This window comes from Pseudophryne corroboree, chromosome 3 (genome assembly GCF_028390025.1).
Source record: "Pseudophryne corroboree isolate aPseCor3 chromosome 3, aPseCor3.hap2, whole genome shotgun sequence".
Lineage (NCBI taxonomy): Eukaryota > Metazoa > Chordata > Amphibia > Anura > Myobatrachidae > Pseudophryne > Pseudophryne corroboree.
In genome coordinates, this window is record NC_086446.1 from 674,774,605 (window position 1) to 674,794,249 (window position 19,645).

Below are 19,645 nucleotides of genomic sequence, written 5' to 3' on the forward strand. Positions count from 1 at the left end.
TGTGTTTTGGATTTGGGTGGTTTTTTTCAAAAACCCCTCAAAAACAGCTTAAATCATAGAATTTGGGGGTAATTTTGATCCTATAGTATTATTAACCTCAATAACCACAATTTCCACTCATTTCCAGTCTATTCTGAACACCTCACACCTCACAATCCTATTTTTAGTCCTAAAATTTGCACCGAGGTCGCTGGATGACTAAGCAAAGCGACCCAAGAGGGCGGCACAAACACCTGGCCCATCTAGGAGTGGCACTGCAGTGTCAGACAGGACAGCACATGATGCAAAGAAAAGAGAAAAAGAGGTGCACTGTGGTCGCTGGACGGCTAAGCTAAGCGACACAAACACCTCAATATCACAGGAATTATTCGTTCTAATCAATGGTATTATTGGTACAAATCACTGGAAGAAAATGACAAAATCACTGGAATTATTCGTTCTAATCAATGGTATTATTGGTCCAAATCACTGGAAGAAAATGACAAAATCACTGGAATTATCGTTCTAATCAATGGTATTATTGTTCCAAATCACTGGAAGAAAATTACAAAATCACTGGAATTATTTGTTCTAACCAATGGTATTATTGGTCCAAATCACTGGAAGAAAATGGCAAAATCACTGGAATTATTTGTTCTAATCAATGGTATTATTGGTCCAAACCACTGGAAGAAAATGACTAAATCACTGGAATTATTTGTAAGCATTTGTAGAAAGTCGCTGCTTTCTGATTACAGAAATGCTCAGATATTCCTGCGAATCCACAATCCCTTCCCAGAGGAAAAAGAAATTGAGAAACCGTTGTTTGAGAACGTTTGTTCTCTTTCCCTTACAAAGGAACAACCCACTTTCCAAGAAGACTGACGTTTTTGGGATTATGGAGACATAATGTTTTTGAATACAAATCCTAAAGCAGGTGGGGTATTAGAGCAAAAGAGTGCAAGAGACCAGCCATGCAGTTTCTGAAATATTATGACAAAATGTTACTGTATTTCATAAGCACTCATTCCTAACTCTGCTAAGTACTGTTTGGTATACTGTATCTGGCTTCCATGAGGTAGTTGTCCATTATTTCAGCCTCCATTGACCTTTTTGAAAGCGGTAGAAGTTATCGATTCTTTTTTTATTTTATTTTTTCCCCTATTTTAAATTTTCTCCTGCATAGCCCAGTAAAATGTTGCAATGTTAAGTATTGACTTGTGCCTTCTGGGGGTCCACTTCTTCACCAAATCCAGCCAAATCTCATCCTAACCCTCTGTTCCACGTTCTCTATGTACCCCATCTGTGTCACCCATGTCTGTCTACCCCTACCCTTTAGATTGTAAGCTCTCACGAGCAGGGCCCTCTTCCCTCATGTGCTTATCCTTTGTCTTACTTTAATAATCTTCAACTGTACCACATCCAGCAGTGTTCTGCCACCTGATACTTATTCCAGTGTCATCTGCTGATGTAACTATGTGTATTTACCCTGTACTTGTCCTATACTGTCATCAACTGTAAGTTGCTGTTTTCCTGTTTGATTATTTATGTACTCTGTAATTGGGCGCTGCAGAACCCTTGTGGCGCCATATAAATAGGATGATGATAATAATAATAATAATATAGGGTGTATAATCCCCAGGTGTATCTCACACATTACACAGTACAGTATATAGGGTGTATAATCCCCAGGTGTATCTCACACATTAGGCGCTGCAGAACCCTTGTGGCGCCATATAAATAGGATGATGATAATAATAATAATAATATAGGGTGTATAATCCCCAGGTGTATCTCACACATCACACAGTACAGTATATAGGGTGTATAATCCCCAGGTGTATCTCACACATCGCTCAGTACAGATTACAGGATGTATAATCACCAAGTGTATAACACACGTCGCACAGTACAGTATACATACTGGTCACAACAATGCAGCAGATATTGAGCACTGATCAGGATACTAGAAGTGACACAGAGCTGCAAGATACAGCAATGGCCTACTGTACTGTACTATATATGTATACTGCTGGTCACCAAAATGCTGCACTGTCCTACTATATACTGCTCACAATAATGCCGCACAGATATGGAATAGATACTTGTCGTGACACTGAGCTGCAAGATACTACAGCAATGGCCTAATGTACTATACAACTATATACTGTTGGTCACCAAAATGCTGCACTGTAATACTATATATACTGCTCACAAAAATGCAGCACAGATATGGAATGGATACTTGCAGTGACACAGAGCTGCAAGATACAGCAATGGCCTACTGTACTGTACAACTATATACGGGTGGTATTCATGTGACCGGCGGTCTGCTGACCGACAGTCACATGACCTCCTCCACCATCCCGCCGGCTCAGTATCCCGATGGTCGGCATGCCGACCAACAGGGACTATTTCCACTCGTGGGTGTCCACGACACCCATAGAGTGGGAATAGAACCCGTGGCGACTGCAGGTCGCCACCGAGCCCGCAGCGTGGCGAGAGCAGCGAGCCCGCAAGGGGCTTGCTGCACTCGCCCCTCCCCGCCGGGATCCCGGCGTCGGTATGCTGCTGGGATCCCGGCATTGGTAAGCTGAACGGCGGTCAGGAGACCGCCGGTCAGCCATACTACACCCCTATATACTGTTGGTCACCAAAATGCTGCACTGCAATACTATATATACTGCTCACAAAAATGCAGCACAGATATGAAATGGATACTTGCAGTGACACAGAGCTGCAAGATACTACAGCAGTGGCCTAATGTACTGTACAACTATATACTGTTGGTCACCAAAATGCTGCACTGTAATACTATATATACTGCTCACAAAATGCAGCACAGATATGGAATGGATACTTGCAGTGACACTGAGCTGCAAGATACTACAGCAATGGCCTAATGTACTGTACAACTATATACTGTTGGTCACCAAAATGCTGCACTGTAATACTATATATACTGCTCACAAAATGCAGCACAGATATGGAATGGATACTTGCAGTGACACTGAGCTGCAAGATACTACAGCAATGGCCTAATGTACTGTACAACTATATACTGTTGGTCACCAAAATGCTGCACTGTAATACTATATATACTATACCCTCCAACTGTACCTTTTTAATAGGTACAGTACCTTTTTTTTATGGTCTGTACCTATTTTTGGCTCTCCAAACTTCCATTGAAAGTATAGGAAAAGGGGCGTGGTCACGCCCCCTTTACCTGTGGCCACGCCTCTTTTTCTAATTTGTACCGATTTTTGTGTGTAAAATGTTGGAGGGTATGATATACTGCTCACAAAATGCAGCACAGATATGGAATGGATACTTGCAGTGACACAGAGCTGCAAGATACTACAGCAATGGCCTAATCATGTACTGTACAACTACTGTATATACTGTTGGTCACCAAAATGAAGCACACTGAGCACAGATATTTGCAGGACTCTGAGCACAGATATGGAGCTTTTCAGGCAGAGAACATAGATATTTTCAGCACACTGAGCATAGATATTTGCAGTACACTGAGCACAGATATTTGCAGCACACTGAGCACAGATTACGGAGCTTTTCAGGGAGAGAACGCAGCCACGTCCTCTCTGTTCAATCTCCAATGCATGAGTGAAAATGGCGGCGACGTGCGGCTCTTTATATAGAATGCGAATCTCGCGAGAATCCGACAGCGGGATGATGACGTTCGGGCGCGTTCGGGTTAACCGAGCAAGGCGGGAAGATCCGAGGCTGCCGCGGAACCGTGTAAAATAGGTGAAGTTCGGGGGGGTTCGGATCTTGAGGAACCGAACCCGCTCATCTCTAATATATATATATATATATATATAATGACAAGGATGGTGTCCGGCACTCCAATGCAGCTGTAATCAACCAGTCTGGGTGCCCTTCCAAAGAATAATGTAAAGTGGGGTGTGACGGGCGGCACTCCAGCATGTAGATAAATCAGACAGAGAACCAAAGTAGTAGTCAACGTTTCGGAGCTGTGCTCCTTTATCAAGACTTAGGGAATACTGACATGAGATACATTTAAATACCAAACTGTGTACTCACCACGTGTGCACAGGGAAACCGCCGCCGCCGTCCGCTCCGGAGTTCATGTGACGTCATTGGCAGCCGCCGGCGCCCAGGATCCGTCGCAGGGGTGTAAGGCGGGGGGAGTGACCACCATCACCATGGTGACAAGTAAAAACAGACTGCGGAGAAACAGGCACAGGGATCAGCAATGCTAAATGCCATGTACAACTTATTATGACATAATAAAGTAAGCGTATATTGCGCTGTATGGAATCTAAGAACTGAAGATAATAGCATATACTGAAATGTGCATCTATGTCACACAGTGATGAGGGCATATATAATGCTCACGACAATGTACAGCATACTGCCAATCCAGTGAATAAGGTCAATAGCATATATATATATATATATATATATATATATATATATATATCACTAGACATATATTAGAGCAATAAGTCACTTAATTACACATGGAACTGTGGGCACCATCATATGGAGTGTAAAACCAAAATAAAGGACTCTGCTACGGTGAGAGCATAGATGAGAAATCTGTGTGCAGCAAAGGAGAACAAAAATTTATAGAAAACAAGTAAGTGTAAGTGATTCATTGAGTCCCAATGGTTGGACAGTTTGTAACACATGAATCCATCTCGCTTCTTTCTGGAGTAGGATACGGCCTCTGTTATCGCCTCTCGGATTGGGGGGCACCCAATCGATAATACGGTACCTGATGGAGGACAGGCTGTGATGCAAGTCCCTAAAGTGACGAGCAACTGGCTGATCACAATCTTTGCCTTCAAGGGCTGCACGTATACTGGACCTGTGTTGGGTCATGCGTTCCTTCATTTGTCTAGTGGTCTTGCCCACGTATAGTAGACTGCACGGGCATTTAATATAGTAAACCACGAATCTCGTGGTACATGTGACCGGATGCTGTATCTTAAATATTTTGCCCGACCTGGGATGCGAAAAGGTGTTACCTGTCTCCAAAAAGCTGCAGGTAGTGCAACCCAAACATCGATAGTTGCCCCATTTCCTACTTAAAAAATGGGTGGCTGAAGTGGCCGTGTGCTGGCTAATGTCATTATGGACCACTGCATCTTTGATATTTCTTCCTCGAAAGAATGATGGTAGAATGGTCGTGTCTTGTAACGCTGGTAAACTGCGGTCCTGTGATATTATTGGCCATATGTTCTTGGCAGATTTCATCAACGCATTACTTGAAGTGGTGTATTGTTGGGTCCAAACAATTCGATCCCCACGTGCCGCAGGGTTAGTTTTGTGTAATGCCAGTTGTCTAGAGATGGATAGGGCCTTTTGTTTAGCTATTTTTAGCGCTCGGGGATGATAACCACGTGCCAGGAACTTAATGAGCATTTTATCGATTTGGTCGATGGTGTCCATGGGGTCACTGCATATACGGACAATTCTCAAAAACTGTGAGAATGGAAGACCTTTGATTAAAGAAGGTGGATGATGACTGGCTGCATGTAACACCATATTACGGTCTGTGGGTTTGAAATACATAGAGGTGTGCAAAGTACAATCCTCCTTTTGTGTTACTGTCACGTCTAGATAATGGATGCGCTCAAAGCTGGTGTCAGTGGTAAATTTGATAGGACTGTCTTGACTATTGATGTCTTTCATCATGGCAAGAAATGTTTCTTGGGTCCCATTCCAGAACAAGCAGATGTCATCAATGTACCTGGTGTACCGGTGATTTGCTGACGTCTGGTATCATCTGCAAAGAAGAAATCTTTTTCCACCGCAAACATGTAGATATTCGCGAAGCTTGGCGCTACGCAGGAACCCATGGCGCAGCCTGAGCGTTGAATAAAAAACTTTCCGTCAAAGATGAAGTAGTTGCGCATAAGCGTTAACCGTAACAGTTGAATGAAAAATTCCACATCAGGCCCAGTGTACAGCAGATGATCCCTGATGTAGCGTTTCACCATCTCAATGCCATGTTCTTGTGGAATTGATGTATATAAGCTGACAACGTCAATGGTGCACATGAGCTGTTTTACTGGCAAAGGTGAAAGTTGCTGTAACCACAAGATGAATGTGGTCGTATCTTTAAGGAAGGACACTTCCTGATTGATTAAAGGCTGTAGAAAATGATCTAAATACTTAGAGATATTATAGTAGAGAGAATCTCTTGCCGCAATGATGGGGCGGCCAGGAGGTTTAACAGGATTTTTGTGAAGTTTGGGTATAGTGTATAGTACTGGCACCTTAGGCCAGTCCACTGTAAGGGCTTCTCTGGTTTTAGAATCAATGATGTGCATGTCCATGCCCTGAAGAAGAATTTCATCAACCTCTTTTTTAAAGACTTGAGTGGGGTCAGAGGCAAGCTGTTCATAAACATGAGAGTCGGATAATTGCTGATATATTTCTTCAGTGTAATCATGCAAATTTTGTATAACAATGCCCCCGCCCTTGTCTGCAGGGCAGATAACTATGTCACGGTATGCCCCCAGATTTCTGAGGGCAGTTCTTTCAGAGAGAGTTAGATTATGGTCGACCTTGCTTTTATGTAGACACTGTTGTTCCATAATGTTCTCCATGTGTCCCGTAAAACTTTTAATGTTACAGTTGAAGGGCTGTGGTATGAACATAGATGGTTTATGAACTGGTACACTTGTCGTTAGAGTAGAGGTTTTGCCAAAATGTTCTCTGAGCTTTAAGCGTCGGTCAAATTTAAAGAGATCCACTTTATTTTGAAAGCCATCAGGTTTCAGTGTAGGGGCAAAAGATAGACCTTTATGTAACACCGCAATTTCCTCAGCAGTAAAAGTGCGAGATGACAGATTGAAGATTATCTCTTCTGGTTGTACTTACGCTTTGGCTTGGCGCGCCCACTGCCCCCCACGCCGGGTGGGGGCTCCTTTGTTAGATCTAGGGTGGTGCGTGTGGCCACCCCTAAAGGGGGTTTCTGACTACTGGAGTATGCCCCTCGCTCTGCTCCTTCTGTCTCGCTAGAGGATGCTGCCCCACTGGAATGATCTGTCTCCAGTGGGTATCTGCGTAACCTCGGTCTTTGCTCTCGGTTGGGACCTCGATTGTATGCCCAGCTGTATACTTTAAACTCCGCGTAGTCGCATACCACAGTGGCCAACTTCGATTTTTTAAAGTTCACCAGATCCACTCGATATTTGTCCACTTGAGTGGTTAACTTACTGAGCCAATCTTGCGTGGTGTCAGACTTGATGGTGTTTAAATGGGCATCCTCAAACGTTTTAATTTTTTCTACAGCAATGTCCAATTCTCTCCTGGATTCCTCTATGACTAGTAAAATTAAATCATACGAGCATTTGTTAAGAACTGCCGCCCACCGGCGACAGAAATCTGCATTATACCTGCCGATAGTCGGGATGTTTCTGATACGGAATCCACGTGGAATACGTTTATCTCGATAGTAATCTGACAGGGATACCCCGTGGTGATAGAATTCTATCTCGCGCTTTTTGAGTCGCAGTAACTGTGCCACCAGTTGTTCAATTGACTCAGTGCCTGCAGATTCCAGTAATTTGGCTTTAAAAAGAATGTTTTCTGCTTCAGTGTCAGTAAGGGACAGCTGCTCGCCTGATGGTAATTGAAGATTGCTGAATCCAGCCGTTTCATCCGTGGCCGACAAAACACCGTGTGTAATGTTAAAAACAATCACTGTGACATCACTAGTGAAAAAACAGTCCGATAAATGAAGAAAAATGTGTTAGGGTGTCTTGACTGCAGTGGAAGCAAGCCTGTGTCAGGTTGCGCCACTGTATATAACGACAAGGATGGTGTCCGGCACTCCAATGCAGCTGTAATCAACCAGTCTGGGTGCCCTTCCAAAGAATAATGTAAAGTGGGGTGTGACGGGCGGCACTCCAGCATGTAGATAAATCAGACAGAGAACCAAAGTAATAGTCAACGTTTCGGAGCTGTGCTCCTTTATCAAGACTTAGGGAATACTGACATGAGATACATTTAAATACCAAACTGTGTACTCACCACTTGTGCACAGGGAAACCGCCGCCGCCGTCCGCTCCGGAGTCCATGTGACGTCATTGGCAGGTGCCCAGGATCCATCGCAGGGGCGTAAGGCGGGGGGAGTGACCACCATCACCATGGTGACAAGTAAAAACAGACTGCGGAGAAACACGCACAGGGATCAGCAATGCTAAATGCCATGTACAACTTATGATGACATAATAAAGTAAGCGTATATCGCGCTGTATGGAATCTAAGAACTGAAGATAATAGCATATACTGAAATGTGCATCTATGTCACACAGTGATGAGGGCATATATAATGCTCACGACAATGTACAGCATACTGCCAATCCAGTGAATAAGGTCAATAGCATATATATATATATATATATATATATATATTACTAGACATATATTAGAGCAATAAGTCACTTAATTACACATGGAACATGGTTATGCTGCTTGAAAAAGGCAAATAAAGTTGCCGAAACGTTGCAAAGCTTATGCTGCCTACATTGTGATTTACTGCAGATGATTTAGCCCGCTGAGTGCCGTATTTTGGATGGACGTTTGCACATTTTTTGAATGAGCACCGCGGCAATATTCAGAAAGAAGTGTGAGTGCCGGTTATACGAAGTTATATATATATATATATATATTTGTATATATATATTATACCTCACAACATGACTCAGAATGACTCATTCCAGAAGAAACACAATGCTCTGTTTCTGGGTTTCCCTCTTAATTTTGGTTTGCTGTTATCAGTATTGAACAAGTTAATGGATAACAAAGACGTTTCACCACAGGTGACAGAAATCCTAAATTAAGAGGGAAGTCCAGAAACAGAGCACTGTGTCGGGTGTAGTATGGTATGCCGGCGGCCGAGCTGCCGGCGACCAGCATACCGGCGCCGGGAGCCCGACCACAGGCATACCGACAGTGTGGCGAGCGCAAAGGAGCCCCTTGCGGGCTCGCTGCGGGCACGATGGCGTGCTACGCACGCCACGCTATTTTATTCTCCCCCCAGGGGGGTCGTGGACCCCCACGAGGGAGAATAGCTGTCGGTATGCCGGGTGTCGGGATCCCGGCGCCGGTATACTGTGCGACGGGATCTCGTCATTCGGCATACTGAAGACCACCCACTGTGTCCCTCCTGGAAAAGGTCATGTAGATTGTAAGCTTGTTCTATTACTAATGTTTCCAATTGTAAAGCGCAACAGAATATGCTGTGCTGTTAAGAAACTATTAATAAATAAAATAAATTGGGAGGTATAATATACTGTATATATATATATATATATATAGAGAGAGAGAGAGAGAGAGAGAGAGAGAGAGAGAGAGAGAGAGAGGGAGAGAGATTTGCCAATAATCAGCCTGTTCTGTTGTGTAGGTCAGAGATCCCCAAACGCGGCCCTCAAGGCACCCTAACAGTCCAGGTTTCAAAAATATCCATGGCTCAGCAGAGATGATTAAATCAAATTGACTGAGGTACTAATTAAGTCGCCTTGGCTAAGCATAGATATACTCAAAACCTGGACCATTAGGTTACCACACACTTGCCTACCTGACCCTCTCCATGAGGGAGAAAATGCTCTGTTCCTGGACTTTCCTGGTAATGTATGATTGCCATCACCTGTGGTGAAACACTTTTCTTATCAATTAACTAGCTCACCACAGGTGATGGCAATCATACACTACTACTGGGGGCATTGTATAAAGGGCACCACTACTATGGGCTCTATATAAGGGGCACTACCACTGTGGTCACTACCAGCACAGTGGACATTGCATAAGGGGCACTACAGCTGTGGGCATTGTATAAAGGACGCTACTGCTGTGGGCATTATGTGTATTACGGGGTGCTACTACTGTGGGCATTATGTGTATTAGGGGTGCTACTACTGTGGCCTTTGTGTATAAGTGACACTAATGTGTGTCACAACATGAATAACGGACACTACTATGTGGTGTAATGTGAATAAGATCGTGCTACTGTGTGGCATAATTTTAATTGGGGATACTATTGTGTGACCACACTTCTTCTTTTTTTGAGACCACGCCCCTTTTTTGGGGTGCGCGACAATGGCGCACGCAATACCTTTATTGCATGGGCGCCAGGGGGAGGGGAGGTGAGTTCCACCACCGCTCTAGGACCACATTAAGCACTGGTGTGTAGGCATTACTCTGGTGTAGTGTGTAGGCATGACTCTGGTGTAGTGTGTAGGCATGACTCTGGTGTAGTGTGAAGGCATTACTCTGGTGTAGTGTGTAGGCATGACTCTGGTGTAGTGTGAAGGCATGACTCTGGTGTAGTGTGAAGGCATGACTCTGGTGTAGTGTGAAGGCATGACTGTTTTGGCCAAACACTGATAAAATGGTCCAAAAAAACATCCAGAAATGCTCGCCTTTGATTATCTGACACATCTGCCTTGTCATAAGATATCGGCCAAAAGGTCCAGATATCATGCAGTTTAACCTGATTATCTCATCACCCTTGTTAGCGGACATATGCAAATGTAATTTGTGATGTGGCAGAAAATCAGTAGCTTCTAAAAATAAATTGCTTAATATATGCTGCCGATATTATGCTGATTGTCGGTTTGATTAAATAAAAATGCACTGTGTGTAGCTAGCTTTAGAGCAACTGTACAGACCATGTCAATTTAGCGCAAGGCTCCTTATGCTTAATTAATGAGACTTAAATAACTATAGTCTGTAGAACATTATCGGTAAAAATATTGTATATTATAATAATGATACAAGAGTCCAGCTGCACATCTAGTAAGGTTTCAACAGGAGCTTGCTGCTAACTGAATTTCCCTTGGCAGTTAGAAGTAAAATGCTGTACTGGTACAAAGGTATATATTAATTTTGCTCAGTGGTGTGGTTGAGTTATATTTAGGGAGCAGCCTGGGAACGACAAAAATGATGGAGGAATTCTGCACAAAACACTCAAGGACAAAAATATATGAAATTTTGCGTCCAAATGAGGAGAATATTTAGCATAGTAGTTTTAAAATTTTCGTTCATTATAAAGTAAAACTAAACCGTTCAGTTTTATTATATGCCAGTAGATGGAGCTGTTTAGTGGCTAAAATTCACAATTATAATTAATCTATTAATATGATATATAGAAATAATCTATCCACACACCTGAAACATCTATTGACTATTGTCATATACAGGTACATAAATATATATACAGTATATATATATATATATATATATCTATCATGTACTGTTTATATATCAGTGTAATGTCTCAAGAAGCTGATATCTATATGTCTTTACACTTTCTTTACTAACAGGGGAACCTGGGGGTCCTGGAAGACTATTACTGTTGTAGAATGTGTTCTAACTCTACAGTGCATGTTCTGAAAACATGAAAACATCCCATTTGGGAGACGGTCATGAGCTTAATAAATGTATACTATAATTTAATTATTTATGAGCTTATTACAAGATTTAGTGACTTCAACAGTTTATCTCATATATTATAATTAGCATCTGCCATGTCAAAACATTAATTAAAAAATATACAACTAAATAGCAATATGTGTTATTTGCAGGAGTGTGACATGAATAAATGTTTCCATAGTGCATATCAGAGTAGCAGGCATTTACGTCCATACTGATTTATAGAGTTTATCCAAACATCATGCGCCTCATTCATAAATCTGCAAAAGTGTTTTGTTTTTTTAGTTAACCTAAAGAGAAAGCAGTAATTAGTAAACGAGCATACGCATCAGCTATGTGTGTATTTAGAGGAGAGAAACAGGACCTAGCTGTGAGGAAAGTACAGCCTTCTTTAGGGGGAGGGTTTGCTATATATAGGGAAGGAGAGGCCATCTTAAGTCTCTTGGTGATTTGCTTTGGGGTGAGTGCTGCTTTGCAGAATCCCCCCATTTTCTTTTTCGGATTTATACATTTCAGTGTTTTGATGTCAGCTCCCTGCATTTAGGTCACACATCAGTGCTCTGGCTGCCACTCGCCCACGACGGTCCGCCGGGACCCCAGCCCTTTACCGCTCATCGGGCGGTGGGGGCTGGTTCCGGGGGCGAGCTGGCTGGCCCTGGGGACGGCGTCCCGTCTCCTAGGGCCTCCTCGAGGGATCTGGCGGAAGCCGGGCCGGATGTGACTGGCGGGAGCGGCCGACGAGGAGGATCAGAGAGGGAGTCAGGCCGCCCGGAGGTGGGCGGGCAGCAGCCCTTGCCTCCGGGCATGGCCGGGGAAGCCCCAGTGCCGGGTGCCCGCGGGAGCGCGCCGCGCCAGGCGCTCATCCAGGGACCGGAGACTGAGTTCGATGCCCAGCTCTTCCCCCTTGCCGGGGCCGGCTAGTGGTTCCTGGCGGGGGGAGGGCACTGGGCGGGGGACGGTGGCCAGCCGAGCTAGGCCTGTCGGAGGGCCTCGCACGGCGTCATCCCCAAACGCTTCGGCTGAGAGAGCACGGACCGGAAGCGGTGGGACGCGCGCGGCTCCGGCGGCGCCGCTCGCGCACGTGTGCGCGCGGCTCCGGCGGCGCCACTCGCGCACGTGTGCGCGCAGCGGCGCCGCTTTCCTCCTTGTCTCCTCAGCCCTCTCCCCCGCAGCCGGAACACGGTGTGGAGCGGGGAGGGAGGGGGAGAGGCAGTGATCAACCAGGTTAAGCTAATGGAGCTCTTAATGCAGGAGCCCAGACAAGAGGCCTTGTGGTGACAGAGAGCAGTGGGGCGCGCGCCCGAGGTGAGCGCGCGCCCACGCTCGCCTCTGGCGCCGCTAGCCGCGCACGTGTGTGCGCAGCAGCGCCGCCGGCCCTGCTGTCTCCCCTGCTATCTCCCAGGCAGCCGGAGTCCGGCGGGAGCCGGGGGGAGAGGGGAGACAGGGCAATTATGATCACTGGCAGGGCAGTGCGATACCAAGGAGAAGGGGTGCGGCAGCAAGAGGTCACCGGGTGCGCGAGCCCGTGTCCACTGAAAGCGGAGCAGTGCGCGCGCGCTCTGCTGCGCCGCGGGGTTCCCGGTCTTTTCAGATCACTCCCCCAGGGCCGGAATCTAGCGGCCTGCGGGGGAGGAGGGGGGACAGGGAATGGGTTAGTGGCCGCGGGGCTGCTGCACGCGCCGCAGGAGCTCGCGGCGGTCCCCCCCCCCCCCCCTCTGCGGCATCGGATAGTTCCGATACACGGGAAGAGGGGACAAATTCGGAGGCGAGGGCAGTGCGGGCGTCGACAGCGGTGCCTCCGCTTTCCCGCAAGGGCAGCGTGCGTCGGATGCCCGGCACACGCATGTCGGGCGGCGAGTGCGTGGTCGCACGCGGGCCCCGGCGAAGGACCCAGGACCGCGTTTTGGGGCAGTCACGACCCCTCCGGAGCGCTGGCTCGGCCCCCTGGCCACAGCGGTGAAGGTGTTAGGGCCGCTAGCCGCAGCTGCCTCCCCTAGAACGGCTGTTCGTTCCGGCGGGCTGCGGGCTATGGCGGCGCAGCGGGTGGCACGCGCCTGCCGTGAGCTCGGGACGGTCGCCGCAGAATTACAACAGGGTCCAGGGCAGGACGCGGGGGAGCTCACGGCCGCAACGCCCCCAGCACTGAGGCCGCGGCATGTGCCGCGAGTGCTGGAGGGGTCCTCCGCTTCTTCCTCTTTTTCAAGGGAGCTCGGGGATGAGGCGATGGCAGATTTCGAGGAGGAAGGCAACGATTTGGACGCGCCGGAAGATTCCATGTCGGGGCAGTCGGCGGCATCAGGTAAGGTGGTGCAGTCGGTATTCGGGTTCTTCCACGAGCTCTAGTTCGCGTAGTTCTTCCTCTTCCTCATCTTCAATGTCGTCACAGGCGTCCGAAGTCAGTAGCACAACTAGGGCAAAGAAGCGGGCAACTAAATTCGCCAAGAGGGCAGCGGAACAGGCACAAGCGGCTTAGCGAGGAAGCGCGTAGGGCCAAGAAGCTCGCAATTTGCCCGGTGTCGTGCGATTCGTCTATACTGCTGTACTGCGGGGGCTGCGAGATAGCTGCCGCAAGAAGATTTGGAGGGGGGACTTCGTGGACGTGTTCGTATTGACGAAGGTCGCGAAGAAAGAGTATAAGGTGGCGGCGCAAAGAAGGGCATCGGGGCTGAGGCATTCCGTACCTTCGATAATTGCCTGGCCGGGTTCTGGGTCTTCGCGGCATCTTACCTGGAGGACAGGCCGGCAGAGCACACGAATATAATTAGGTACCTGCATCTCGTACATGACATGCAGCGCACGTCTTCGGGATCGGAGTGGCGCAGGTACGATCAGGAATTCAGGGAACAACAGGAAGGTTTGCAGGTCATGGACTTCGGGTTCAAGGACGTTGAGGTTGGGCTCAAGGTCACCCGGGCTTCGCTACAGGCGGAGGAGCCCCGGAAGCCGGGGGCGGACGGGCACCACGCAGGGTCGTCCTCCCAGTGGTTCGGCGCGGACGGCGGATTGGCCAAGTCAGGTAGGTCGGCAGTCCGCGCAGGGGGGCGTGCCACCACAAAAGGAAAATGTTTCACGTATAACAACGCGGCGTGTTCCTTCGGGGGATGACTTGGTCATCTCTCCAGTGGGGGTGGTTCCTAAGAAGGCTCCAGGCGCCTTCCGGCTCATTTGAGTTCGCTTTTAGGTGTGTACTGCCGGAAGCTGTGAAGGGCGACTGCGGGGTGTGCCAGAACGCACCATTTCGTGCGTTTGTCCTCAGAGATTAAGAGGGATTTGGCAATATGGGCCTCGTTCCTCGAGGACTTCAACGGGGTGTGTATATGGCAGGCCCCAATGGCGGACAGCGCTAGGTTGCAACTGTTCACCGACGCAGCGGGCGCCTCTGGATTCGGTTGCCATCTGGAGGGATCTTGGTGCGCGGCCTCGTGGCCGGCAGAATGGCATCGCGGGGGTTTCACGAAGGACCTTTTGCTTCTGGAGTTTTTCCCATTATGGTGGCGTTGGAGGTCTGGGGCGATCGGCTGGCTAATCGCAGCATTTTGTTTAGATGCGATTATCTGGGCGTGGTGCATGCGATTAATAACCAGAGGGCAAAGTCGTTGGTGGTTATGCGGGTGCTAGGGCAATTGCTTTTGACATGCTTGCGTAGGAACCTGTGGTTCCGCGCGCAACATGTGCCCAGTTTGGAGAATGGGATTGTCGACGCTTTGTCGCGAGGACAGTGGGAGAGGTGTTGGTTGTTGGCACCTGAGGCCAACGAGCAAGGTTTTCATTGTCCCGGTTAGGTTTGGCAGGTGATCGGGCCGGACTGGAGGGTCTAGCGTTGCGGTCAGTAGCGCCAGCCACGCTCAAGGCTTACGAACAAGCTTGGAGTGAATGGGAGGAGTTTGTCCAAGGGCGTCAGCATCAAGGTAAGAGTAGGCATCGGCTGATGCTTTCTTTTATGTGGCAGCTTTACGTCTCCGGTAGGTCACGAGCAGTGGTATCGCGGTATTTGGCAGGCATCTCATTTTTCTGCAAGCTGCGAGGCGTCCCTGACGTAACGAAAAGCGAGGTTCTGCGGAAGGCAATGAAAGGGTGGGCGCGAGTTGCGCCGTCGCCACCGGATAGGAGGCGGCCCATCGATGCGGCTTTGTTGCCAGCCGTCATCGAGGCGGTAGGGCGAGTCGCGTCGTCCTGGTTTGAGATGCTTTTGTTTAGTTTGGCGTTCTCAATGGCTTACCACGGGGCCTTTCGAGTTTCTGAGTTGGTAGCGCCTTCCAAGAGAGCAGATTCGCGCATGCTGGTCGGGGGCGTGGTAGTGGGTGAGAGGTCCTTGCTGTGCAGGTTGCGACGCTCCAAGACGGATCAAGTGGGGAGAGGGAGCTGGGTTACAATGGTTCCAGCGCTAGAGGAGAGCGTTTGCCCAGTTGGCTGGCAAGGCAATATGTGGTGGTGCGACCCGTTAAGGAGGGGTCTTGGCTGTTGCATTATGATGGGCTGCCAGTCACGAAATACCAGTTTCGTTGGATGCTGAGTCGTTGTTTGGCGGGCTTGGGCCTCCCACCCACTGCTTTCGGTACCCATTCCTTTCGCATAGGCGCAGCGACGTCTGCTGCTGCGGCGGGTTGCTCCAGAACTGAAATCCAAGCGGTGGGGCGATGGAAGTCGTCAAGTTACAGACGATATATTCGCCCCGTCACATGAGAGGTCGGTTTGCGCTTGGGGCTTTGTTTAAATGGCAATGTATTACGTTGTTCCAGTTCTGTGATTTTATGGTGTTGTGCGTCTGTTGGTGTTCCCCCTTTTTTATCCTACTCAGGGATTAGCTACTCGCCGTTGCTGGCATGAGTCGGCAGCGGGGGTCTGGAGTTATTTGCGATTTTTTGCCTGACTTGACGGACTGAATTCTAATCTATAATTCGGCTAATTTGGTCTAATCAGAGTCCCTCAGCAGGTCTTTACGTTTCACCTCCAGCTGAGTTATTACATGTGTTTCCCATTTTATATCCCCCCCCCCTTTTTTATTTCGTTTGTTTTATTTGATCCTTCCCCTTTGTGTCTTTAATTGCGCTTTAAATTGGCAACGGAACATGGTGCAGTCGGCTAGGCCGTGACTGCTGCAATGGCGAGATCTAAAGTTTTCTTTTTTGGCAGATCCTTCAGTATAAACAATTAATAAGCCTCTTAGTAATCAATTCTACCCCTCTTTTTCCCTTCAGGATGGTTCGGAGACTATTTGCCCATTTGGGTGGTTGGCCACTCTTACATTTACTGGGCGGCCAGGTTTGTGGCCTCGGAAGGGTCTCAGGCATTGCTAGGAACACAGGGTGTCAGATGGCTTGGCTGGCGAGGAATGATGTGGGGTGAGCTGAGGAGTAGGTTAGTGAGTCAGGCCAGCAAGCATGGAGTCCCTAGGGTTTTGGTTGTCCATCTAGGTGGCAACGACCTGGGGAAGAGGACATCCTTGGATCTGCGGTGGGCCATGATACAGGATCTGGCAAGTGTGACCGCGGCATGGACCAATTGTGTGTTGGTTTTTTCCATGATGGTGCCAAGATTGTGTTGGAGGGGTGTGGCGGATGGTCGCCAGATTGATGAGGCCCGGAAAAAGGTGAACGGAGCGGTGGCAAAGTGGGTGCTGTCCCACGGTGGGAGGGTGGTTCGCCACCCGAGGATACGGTTCAGAGACAGCCACCTTTTCCGGCGCGATGGAGTACATCTATCCAATGAGGGGATGATGTTTTTTCTGGAGGATCTAGGTTTCGCTTTGCAGGAGTTAGGGTAGGTTTATGGTGGCGGTGCGAAAGACTTTGGGGATGAGTCTTTCGCTGTTGGCGGAAAAGAACGGCAGTTTTGTATTGTAGGGAAAACTGTAGTGTTTTTACAGTTTGTTGTGGTTTAGGTGCACTCACCTCCATCGACTTATGGCCGCTTGACCACCCATCCGGGAAGGCAGCGGCAGGGCACCCAGGAGCGGTGGGTAGTCACTGTGGGGGTTGAGTTGTCACCTATTACCGGTTTATAGTAAGTTTTAGTAAATTTATAGGGTTAGTTATTTAAAGTTAATTCAGATTAATTGAGCCGTTCTTTTGGGCCGCCACCATATGCCAGCTGGAGCGGCATATTAAATTAATTTCTTTATTACAGGTTTCCTAATGGATAGGGACAAATAAATAGCTAGCAATTTTCTGCCAAAATTCAAGTCTCAGTGTCGCTATTTCTGGTTCTAGGTTATGAATGCTTTACTTTCAAAGAAAGGGGTCCACCAAATATCACTAAGATGTTTAGGAGAGAGTATTGACTGCATAGGAGAGGAAAGAGTTAAACATCTGGGGAGGGGTGGACCTAGCTGTGAGGAAAGTACAGCCTTCTTTAGGGGGAGGGTTTGCTATATATAGGGAAGGAGAGGCCATCTTAAGTCTCTTGGTGATTTGCTTTCCCACCCTCCCGCCCTGGTATTAAGAATTTGTGGCACGTGGGCTTTGGCTTTAAGTTGTTGGCTGTTTTCGTTGGCTATTTATTGGCGGAAAAGAACGTCAGTTTTGTATTGTAGGGAAAACTGTAGTGTTTTTACAGTTTGTTGTGGTTTAGGTGCACTCACCTCCATCGACTTATGGCCGCTTGACCACCCATCCGGGAAGGCAGCGGCAGGGCACCCAGGAGCGGTGGGTAGTCACTGTGGGGGTTGAGTTGTCACCTATTACCGGTTTATAGTAAGTTTTAGTAAATTTATAGGGTTAGTTATTTAAAGTTAATTCAGATTAATTGAGCCGTTCTTTTGGGCCGCCACCATATGCCAGCTGGAGCGGCATATTGAATTAATTTCTTTATTACAGGTTTCCTAATGGATAGGGACAAATAAATAGCTAGCAATTTTCTGCCAAAATTCAAGTCTCAGTGTCATTATTTCTGGTTCTAGGTTATGAATGCTTTTCTTTCAAAGAAAGGGGTCCACCAAATATCACTAAGATGTTTAGGCGACTGTACAGGTAAACATACTGAACTTTCACCCATCCATGGCCAATATTTACAAAAAAATCGAGTTTGCCCAATTTGTGTTTTTTTTTTCTAAGTCCCAACACGGGAATTCACTAAGCACAAATCTCGGCAGTATTTGGTCCATTCGTAATGGTTTGAACGGCAAAGTCCAGATATACGAATGAATAGACCATCGGTCAAACGCGGCTGTTATTTCATACAACACGGGTATTCACTATTCATTCGTATTTGGGTGTTAGTCTCTGAGTGCTCAAGTGCGGGTGTATTTTTTTGCGATTCGTTAAAAAAAGCAGCAAAAAAATAGACCTGCTTTTTCCAGGCGAGTTTGGATAATCATGCACGGATCAGTGAGATCTGTGCATGGTTATCTATGGGAAAGGGTCTGTTTACTGTAAAAACTTGTAAAAAAAATTGTGTGGGGTCCCCCCTCCTAAGCCAAACGAGCCTCGGGCTCTATGAGCCGGTCCTGGTTGAAAAAATATTGGGGGGAAATTGACAGGGGTTCCCCCATATTTGAACAACCAGCACCGGGCTCTGCGCCTGGTCCTGGTGCAAAAAATACGGGGGACAAAAAGCGTAGGGGTCCCCCGTATTTTTTGAACAAGCACCGGCCTCCACTAGTCAGAGAGATAATGCCACAGCCGAGGAACACTTTTATATAGGTCCCTGCGGCCCTGGCATTAAATCACTAACTAGTCACCCCTGGCCGGGGTACCCTGGAGGAGTGGGGACCCCTTAAATCAAGGGGTCCCCCCCTCCAGCCACCCAAGGGCCAGGGGTGAAGCCCGAGGCTGTCCCCCCCATCCAAGGGTTGCGGATGGGGGGCTGAAAGCCAAGTGTAAAAATAAGAATATTGTTTTTTTAGCAGTACTACAAGTCCCAGCAAGCCTCTCCCGCAAGCTGGTACTTGGAGAACTGGTGCCCCCTAGCACAACCGCTGGTTCCGCCTCTGACCTTGCACCTCTTTCCCAGCACCATCACCCCTCACCTATAGCAGTCCTTATTTTGGTGTTTGTACCCCTATACTTTAAATAGGAACAGTTTGCACATTTGGCGCACAGGCCAAAAAGGGGTGTGTTTTTGCTGGCAAGGGGCATGGCCACGCAATAGTTACCCCAATTCCAATTATGCCACACAGTACTGCAACTTTATTCACATTTGATCATGCGATAGTGTCCATAATTCATATTACATCCCACAGCAGTATCACTTTACTTTATAAACGTTACTCCTCACAGTGGAGCCCCTTATTCAC